The 9942-nt window shown below is 46.9% G+C and overlaps 1 protein-coding gene across 1 annotated transcript in view; it reads right to left on the bottom strand.

Annotated features, from left to right (window-relative positions):
- Positions 1-3088, bottom strand: part of PALD1 (phosphatase domain containing paladin 1) — a 117715-nt gene extending 114627 nt beyond the window's left edge. Inside the window, exon 1 of the mRNA XM_079976263.1 lies at positions 2607-3088. The gene's annotated coding sequence lies outside the window, so the exon portion shown is untranslated. The remainder of the gene's footprint in view (positions 1-2606) is intronic.
- Between the last annotated feature and the right edge of the window lie 6854 nt (positions 3089-9942).

The following is a 9942-nucleotide window of genomic DNA, read 5'->3' on the forward strand; positions in this document are numbered from 1 at the left end:
CCATCATCCAAGTCGTTGATAAAGATGTTGAATAAGACCGGGCCCAAGACAGAACCCTGTGGCACCCCACTAGTCACTCTTCTCCAGGATGAAGAGGAACCATTGATGAGCACCCTTTGGGTTCGGTCAGTCAGCCAGTTACAAATCCACTGAGTGGTAGCATAGTCAAGACCGCATTTTACCAGCTTCTTTACAAGAATATCATGGGGCACCTTGTCAAATGCCTTGCTGAAATCAAGGTAGGCTACATCCACTGCGTTCCCTTCATCTACCAGGCTTGTAATTCTGTCAAAAAACGAGATCAGGTTCGTCTGACATGACTTATTTTTCAGAAATCCATGCTGACTATTGGTGACCACAGTATTCCTGGAGGGGAGGCAGGATCTCCCCATGGATCCTGCCTCCCCTCCATCCCCACCAAACCACCCTGAAATCACATTTCCATTGAATGACCTGCAAAAACGTGGCCCTGATACATGAATCCTTTTGAGCCTCATAACTTTTTTTTTCCACAAGGGATCCACTCAAAACCTCTGTTAAATCATAGGTCTCTTCTATTGTCTACAAATGACTTCTGTGATTTGTTGATGGTGTTGCTGCCATCTTATGTCATGTCTTATGTCATGAATATCCAGGAGGATCAATGTTCCCCCCCCCCCCCCCGTTAATAGTAGGCACAGGCTCTACAATGCCTTATTGCCATTGTAAACTTCCATTTTGTAGTGTGCTTTTTGGAGTCTCCTTGTAAAGTTATGCGAATTCAAGAGGATTTGTTTTTAATTCCACAGGATCCTACTTTTACCTGGAACCCAGTTGTACCCACACCTTCCCCTACCTATGCAAAGGAAATCTTTTTTTCTCTGTAGGGGGAACATGAACCTTGGGGGGGTGTGGAAGAGAGAAACAACCAGAGGGAATATTGCCCATGAGACTCTCTCAAAACTCCAAAGGTGCCCACAGGCTTCAAAAGGCTGGCGGATGCTGGCTTAGCATTAGGTGCAAACACTGCCAGTGGCTGGGAAGAGGGGAAGTGTTCAGAAAGACTGGTCCACAACAATTGCAGTAGGAGCTCTATAAGGAGAAGCAGGCGCTGCTGTGAGAAAATTCACTTAGAAAGGAGCAACAGTGACATGTCAGGGGATGGAGGGTGGGCAATACATCACAGGTCTGGATGCCCCCATTTATACTGTATTTAAGTAAAAGCAGAATCCATGCCATGGAAACCAACAGCAGCCTGTGCTGACTCAGTAAGGGTTTTCTATTATGATCGTGTCCATTTGTATCTTGCAGCATAGCAAGTGGGGTGAAGCAAAGAAATTACAGTTGCATTTGGAGAAGACTCATGCAGTAAGCACACAATGTGGTTTGGTACATGGCCAAGTCTAGCAGGGAAAGCCTTGAAAATGCTAAATATCGCTCCCAGTCAGTGCAGGCCTTGTAACTCCCAAGGCAAAGCAAACCTATTTCCTTCCTAATGGAAGGAACTGCCTCCTCTGGTTGCAAGGCTTTTGTGCTAGACTACAGAGTCCTGATTCCATCAGGGATCCCATGGGGAGATGTGGAATGTTTTCTTCTTTTTTCCCTGAGGGTATTTTTGGGAAGATATACTGTATATATTTTTAGGGTAAAGGCTGAAGAGTCAAAATGAAAGCAAATGAAGCAGAGAAGGCTCAATTTTCTAGGAAGGTGAGTCCCCCCCCCCCCCCAGTTAGCAACATTGTGGATTATCAGGCTGTTGCAGAGAAATAAGACACCCCCATTGACTGTGTGAACAAAGAAGTGCTTAAAACAGTAGGCATGAGACAAGAGATCAGAACAGAACAGGGTGGCATTCCACTAAGTTTCACTAAGAGTAGGCCCACTGAAATAAATGAACACGGCTAAGTTAGGTTGATTAATTTCAGTAGGTCTACTCTGAGTAAAAACAACAATAATACATGTGTGAATTCTTTTAGCCATGCACTAAGCACCACTTAACACACTTTAAAACTGATCCTAAACACACATACAAAAAAACCCCAGATCCTACTGAGATTCACATTAGTTATTTCTAGATGATGACCACAAACTAATGCAAGAGGGCTGTATGTAAGAGAGCGCCTAGGTTTTGAACACAGGACCTTTCGCTCTGTGAGGCTCATACCCTCTACGCAGCCTTCCCCAACCTGGTGCCCTCCAGATGTTCTGGACCACAACTCCCATCACCCCTGACCACTGGCTGTGGCTGATGGGAACTGGTACTCCAAGGTATCTGGAGAGGACAGGATGGAGATGACTGCCTTAGAGACCCACACAGATAATTGCACCCACACCTTCCCCTACCTATGCAAAGGAACCCGTGGAACAATGCCTAATTTAACAATGCCTTTTGGTCTCTGACCAGGAATGGGGTGTTTTGGTGTTTTTTTAAAGGAAAAATATTGGATCGCACACATGCTGCCCATTCAGAGTATGCATGCATGCAACAGGACACGAACCCAATTCAGTCCCACTGAAGGAAACTTACTTCCGAGTAAACATGTATGGGCTGGCCTGCTGTGAGGCTGCAAGCCCAAGCATCCCTTCCTAGGCAGCCAGCTGCAATGAGCCCCGCGGGGTTTACTTACAAGTAGGCATGAAGCGCGCCGGGATGCCAACGCGAGGTTCCCTTCGCCAAGCCAGCGAGCGTCTCGCATCCAAGAAAGTCTGCAGGGGCGACGGCTGAGATCTTGCCCTTCAGCCCCGACAGCTGCCCTCGCCAGGGCAGGCCCCCGATCCCCGGCGGGCTGCGGGAGTCACGAGAGCTGGGGAACTCAAGGCGGCCGCTGTTGCCTCACCTCCTTCCCGGTGGCTCTTAGCGGTAAAGCGGTGCATGGAGACGAGACTCAGGCAGCAGCAGCAGCAGCAGCACTTCCTGCCAGCTCGCCAGGAGACGCGGGGAGCGAGGGCGGCGGGACGGACCCAAAAGGCGGAGCACCAAAGGAGGGGACTCACTCACCGGAGGGACGGCATCCCCTGCCGGCTCGGGAGAGAGGAACTGCGCCGAGGGGCGCCGCCTGGGCCAGCCTTTTGTTCCTCCTCCTCCTCCTCCTCCGCAGCGCCCGGGGCGCATCCACTGCCGCGCGCGCTCTCGGGGCTGCCCAAAACAAGAAGCCGGCCGGAGTTCCTGCCTCTTGCCGTAGCTCCAGGTTCCGATCGCCGCTTCTTCTCCAGGCTCACCGGCCGCCCTCGCTTGGCTACAAATGTGCGCACAAAAGCGCCGGTGGCGGAGGGAGGGACATGCGCAGCCGGCTGCGCTTTCCCAGCTGCTGCAGCTGTTTCCCGGCGCAGACAGATGGCTCTTTTCAGCTACTGCTCTTGCGCCCGTCCCAGGAAAAAGCAGCACTCGGCCCCGCCCCTCCTTTCCTCTTTGCTTGCTTGCTTTGCACACACCTCATTACGCAGAACTTAAACCTAAAGCTCAGTGCATGTTTTGAACCGCCGAAGGATGGACGTGGCTTCAGAAACTTGGGTGTGCAGATTTACTCGTTTGCCAGAAAGCATGTGGTAGTTTGTTGTTGTTTAGTCATGTCCGACTCTTCGTGACCCCATGGACCAGAGCACGCCAGGCGTTCCTGTCTTCCACTGCCTCCCACAGTTTGCTCAAACTCATGCTGGTAGCTTCGAGAACACTGTCCAACCATCTCGTCCTCTGTCGCCCCCTTCTCCTTGTGCCCTCCATCTTTCCCAACATCAGGGTCTTTTCCAGGGAGTCTTCTCTTCTCATGAGGTGGCCAAAGTATTGGAGCCTCAGCTTCACGATCTGTCCTTCCAGTGAGCACTCAGGGCTGATTTCCTTAAGAATAGATAGGTTTGATCTTCTTACAGTCCATGGGACTCTCAAGAGTCTCCTCCAGCACCATAATTCAAAAGCATCAATTCTTCAGCGATCAGCCTTCTTTATGGTCCAGCTCTCACTTCCATACATCACTACTGGGAAAACCATGGCTTTAACTATAAGGACCTTTGTTGGCAAGGTGATGTCTCTGCTTTTTAAGATGCTGTCTAGGTTTGCCATCGCCTTTCTTCCAAGAAGCAGGCGTCTTTTTAATTTCATGGCTGCTGTCACCATCTGCAGTGATCATGGAGCCCAAGAAAGTAAAATCTCTCACTGCCTCCCTTTCTTCCCCTTCTATTTGCCAGGAGGTGATGGGACAAGTGGCCATGATCTTCGTTTTTTTGATGTTGAGCTTCAGACCATATTTCACCCTCATTAAAAGGTTCTTTAATTCCTCCTCACTTTCTGCCATTAATGTTGTGTCATCTGCATATCTGAGGTTGTTGATATTTCTTCCGGCAATCTTAATTCCGGTTTGGGAATTAAGCCTTTCGCATGATGAATTCTGCATATAGGTTAAATAAGCAGGGAGACAATATACAGCCTTGTCATACTCCTTTCCCAATTTTGAACCAATCAGTTGTTCCATATCCAGTTCTAACTGTAGCTTCTTGTCCCACATAGAGATTTCTCAGGAGACAAATGAGGTGATCAGACACTCCCATTTCTTTAAGAACTTGCCATAGTTTCCTGTGGTCGACACAGTCATGGAAACTGATAATTGTAACAATCAAGCAACATCTGGAGAGCCAGAGGTTCCGCACCTTGCTTCAAATGTTTGGATCTGGGCAGCTGAAGGCTTGCCTACTGTCACACCACCCTGCCTGTGAACTGAGGTCATCCTCAGAGATCCTCTTTGTGTGTCCCTGCCATCTAAAGTGAGGCAGGTGTCTATTGAAGAGACATATCAGTGGTGAACCCCTGCATGTGGGATGCTTTCCCTAGGGCAGACATCCCACCCAATTTTCACTATTTCTGACACCCCAGCAAACCCCTTGTTATTTTCCCAGGCTTTGCTTTTTTAAAAAAATCAGATTTATTTCTACAATTTTCTCTTTTTGTTATATCTGCTTGTTGTTTTATTGCTTTTATTAAGAAGTGTTTGAAGCCCTAGGAATATTTATATTAAATGGTGTTATTATATAATAATTAATAATGTAAAGTTGCATCCTGAAAAGAAATTCAAAGCCTTGGAGGGTGTGAGGGTATAAAGTGAATCAGAGAACCATGGAGACTGTGAGGATGAGTCAGGAAAGTATTATTTCTTGCTATGACATGCAGGAGAATCTGGAGAAAGGGAATTTGGTGTGGGATTGGAGAGATTGTTGTGAGAGTTGTGGTTAAATTGATTATGGTGATAACAGACTTCTAGGCCAGGAGGAAGACAACGCAGGGAGTTTATTGCTAAAAAGTTGAGAAATGTAGGCCTGTGGCACAATTGTGAAAGATCCAAGGTGAAGAGAGTTTTGAATCCGTAAGAGTGGATGAGGCAATTCTTGAACATAAAACTACATACAATCATTTTCACCTGGAGTTCAGGTGGGAAAGCAGCAATAGAAGTTTGTGAGCTCAGAATTTATGAAGGGGCAATATTGTGAGGAGAGGGATTATGGAGGAGGCATTCTGAGGGCATGGAAGGAGGGTGCTAGGGAACAGAGGATTTGGTGCAGGAGGAGACTGTGGTGATAAATCCAGGGATGCTGAAGAAGGAAAGTAGGGCCTAAGTAAGGATCTCAGCCAAACTCCTTACTTCTCATTCCCTGCCCCCAGGTGGACTTTGGTAATATGGCACCCTGAGCAAAGACAAAATTGGGTACACCCTATAAATAGAGGATGTGCCCCCTGGGCTTGTCCTGCACGGCCCTAAATCCAGCGCTATTCCGCAGTCCTCATTGGGATGACTCTACATTTTTTGTCTTTACCAAATGGGTCCCGACAACTGTTTGGTTCCCACAGACATGGTTGGTGCCATAGGTTTTTATAATGCATATGCCTTTTCTTTGCTAAAATAAGGAATAATTACGCCGGGACTGAGGCAGCAAATGACGCAAGCGATATTCGCGAGGGAGGCGGGAGGGCTGTCTGCCTCTCTGCGTAGGAAGAAGTCGAAGAGTCCAAGAGCAAGTTGATGATATTTTTAGAAGCTGATAGGTGGGACAAAAATGTATTCGTGTAGCACCCTGCTTGTGGTTAACGCTTAGCTGGAATGAAATATTCAACGCAGCAGTAGAGAAATTAAAATAATAATTTATTTGTCAGACAAATAAATATGAGGCACAGTGGTATATGGTTACCAAGCTCTGGCCTGGCCTCCTGCCATTCTGGCCAGCACTTATATTTCCTTAATCCAGCCCCCTTGCTCCTCCTGTGGCTGCCTCTGTCCAATCAGCCTGGTTGAAATTCCTATTGGCTGTTTGCTAGAACCAATCACAAAAGATACACCCATTTCCTTCTGTCCTTTTATGGGAATCAAAAAGCTATATATTCTTCTATCTATAAATGACAAATAAGTAGTAATATATCTTACATGTGTCTCAACAAGGAACCTTAATTACCAGCTCACCTCGCCCTATTGCCCTCCAAAACAAATGGTTAATCTTAAATTTTTATCTTAAACAGATGTCAAGGATCATCATTGAATCTAGCATAAGGATTTAACATTTCTTAGCTTCTAATTCCTTTGCATAATTACATTTAAGCTAATATATTTAATATATAACATAAATAACCTTTTTAAAAGGAAAAGAAATCTTAAAAGGATCTCAGTTTAAGAAAGAAACAACTTTAGAAAAAGACTTCCCAAAATACTCTCTTCCTTTCTGCCAGCTAGATGCTTTTCCATTGCTCTTGACCTTTGAACCTTAGGAAAATATGGCTCAAGTTTAATGGGAGGCACATGGTTTTATTTTACTATTTACCCACTCTTAATTATGTTTATCTCTTTTTTTTTATCTTCTGTAATATGTAGGGTCAGTGTAACCTTGGCTGTCAGCCTGTAATTCCCTTTTTACGACTTTGAGAATTGTTTTCTGCTATAAATCGGGGGCCCCCTTGTCTAGGAGGAAAAACATTTTGCCAAGGTTCTTAGGCAGCTGCTCTTCTGCCTGGCATGAAACATTTGAAGATCTTTAAGCTCATTTTAAGATACAGGCCCTGATCAAAATATAAGCTTGATAAAAATGCAGGCTTATGATTAGATGCCTCATTCGTCGTCTCCGTTTTGGTGAAAGTCTAGCCTGCTCTCCCCCTTTCACTGTTTTGCTGCACCCCATCCTCCCCCCCCCAAAGCCTGCAGACCTCCAATTCTCCCCGATTTCCCCTGTGCGCTTTCTCCCCTTTCAGTTTTGGCGCCTTGCGCGCGTAGCTCCTGCGCTGCCCGCCCTTTTCCCTGGAGCCCGCATGGGCAAGTCAGGGCAGGGGAGGCGCCACCGCCGCTGCCGGTCAGCACGACCCTGGCAATCCTTGCTGCTGCGGAGGAGCAGGAGGAGGAGGAGAAAGCGGTGGCGGCTACACCTTCTCTCGGCGGGACTGGCGCAAAAAGTGGCCGGAGGAGGAGCCTCGGAGCCCCGTGAGGCTGCAGGCCAAGCAAGGAAGGGAAGGACGCTTCTCCTTTTCTTCCTCCTCAGCTGTGCCATCTTATACGGTGTGTATAGGGGCCAAGGTCCCTTCAGCCCCCCCCAAATATTTGAGGGGGATAGAGCCCCCCAAAGTTGATGGACATTCAAATAGTGTGCCGTTCAAATAGTGTGCATGCACAATAATAATAATAATAATAATAATAATAATAATAATAATAATAATTTATTATTTGTACCCCGCCCATCTGGCTGGGTTTCCCCAGCCACTCTGGGCGGCTTCCATAAAAACCAAAAATACACTAAAATATCACAGATTAAAAACTTCCCTGAACAGGGCTGCCTTAAGATGTCTTCTGAATGTCAGGTAGTTATTTATCGCTTTGACATCTGATGGGAGGGCGTTCCACAGTGCGGGGGCCACTACCGAGAAGGCCCTCTGCCTGGTTCCCTGTAGCTTTGCTTCTCGCAATGAGGGAACCGCCAGAAGGCCCTCGGCGGTCTGTAATATCATGTAATCAACGACACAGGGCGGGGCTCACCTCCCCCCCCCATTTTTATTCAAGTTATCCCCCCTGATGGTGAGCCTTTAGTGGGGCGCCCTTCCCCAAAAGTGCCACCATACAGTAAGCAAATGTCATCGTCTTGACTGGGCGGAAGTCCTTGGGAAGAAGGAGTCGGACAAGGCAAGGTGACGGTGCCAGGTGAAGGGCAGTGGTGAATTAAGGTGAGGGTGGGTCTCTCTCTTTCACCTCTCCTTTTATCTCCCCTTCCCACGCACACACTCCACAGGCACCTGTTCCTGTTGTATTTTACTTAGAGAGTAAGCAGAATAACTGAAGCAGGAGCTGCGACACTGAGTTTGGCAAGGGCACGCTCAAGTTGAGACCACACAGAATGTGCTCTCAGTTCAGTGCAGTAGAAAACATGCCAAAGCACAGGAAGCGTCATTTGAAGGGCTTTTTCTCCCCTGACAACATGCCAAATGTGGAAGTTCACTGTTAGCTAGCCATGCAGACACTTTCACTGAAAGTTTCCTAATTAATAGCTGGAGACTGAGGTGCAAAATCAGCATAGGTGATATCATCCTGCTGATGCCCACATCCAAGTCCCAAAATAAGCAGCGTTCCAACTTTCATCTGTCAACACAGGGCATCAAGAATATTTCTCGTATACTGTACATGGGTGGGGGTTTGAGCTGCTCACTGCATTTTGCCTTATTCCTTCTAATGTGATTCATGTGACCAAGATCAGGCAAACTTCTCATCCATCCAGTCTATGGAACTGCCCACTAACAGTGCCTCAGTCTTTATCTGATTTGAGCTTCAGTTTGTTGGATCTAACCCAGTCCCATTACCAAGGCAAGATAACGGCCCAGCATATCCACTGCCAGTATGTTATGCAGGAGACCCCAAAAGTCACCAAGAGGCAAAGGCACAACAATAAATAACTCTGGAACTCTCGTTTACTGAACTTGAAAGAACTGGAGTTCCATGAAAGAGTGGACTTCAATGTGAATTTTGAGGAGATAGGCAGGAGCTCCTCAGTTGTATAACCCCAAGCAATACAATGCCTTCTACCATGAGGGACTGTTCTGCCCCATTGAAAGAGGGATTCCAGCCAACAAAAAATACCTACATGCTGGTTAGTAAGCCAAAAGTAGCACCCACCAATTTTGGAAGAAACTGGATCAAGCTCGGTTTAATACCTTCTCTAAGGAGTTCAGAGTAGCATACATATCGTTCCCATCAAGGGGAGGCCTGGAGGAAGAGAATGAAAAAGGACACAGTTCCTTTTTGCAGAAACCTTCCCACTATGCTCACCACTATTTGGCAATAATCAGCTCAGGTTCAGGGCTAGCATCATGCAGTACTACAGTGGAAAGTTTGCAGAGAGTAAGAAAGTGAAGAAAGGGAATACTGTCCTTATGCTTTCCAGAGAACTTTCTCACCACTTCTCAGAGCCCTCAGCAAAACATGACTATAAAGTTCTTGTTCCAGGGTGGTTAAAGCCCAGGAGAAAAGCCCACCTGCGCTAAGTGGGGGATGCATTGCAACATTCTGTTGCAGGTCCTCACATGAGCTAAACTGAAAACAAGTTCCCAAAATGTACATAAAGCAAACCATCCTGTGTCCTCTCTAGAAGACAGCTCTGTGAACCATACCCTTCTCCTCTTCCCAACCTGGACATTCCACCCCAGCGCCACTGGTTTCCTTGTATCTCCTTCCTAATCCCAGTCAGGCAACAGCAGGATTTTTGCACTGCATTCCCCACTTCCTCAGGATCCCAGGGCTTCATGAAGCTAAATTTGAGGGTGTCAGTATTGAGAGGCAGCCAGCTGCTGTTCATTAGTCAGCCAGTTTTTGCAAGACTCGTACTTTTGAGGCAGATATCACACTTCTCTAATTGAAAGGCTGGCCCTAGGTAACACTTTTCATTGAAAACAGTTTCTGCTTATGAATGGCTGTAGCCAAGAAAGAGCATCACTCCAATGCCATATGTAAACATTCA

The sequence above is a fragment of the Podarcis cretensis genome, assembly GCF_951804945.1.
Source record: "Podarcis cretensis genome assembly, chromosome: 5".
NCBI classification, from domain to species: Eukaryota; Metazoa; Chordata; class Lepidosauria; order Squamata; family Lacertidae; genus Podarcis; species Podarcis cretensis.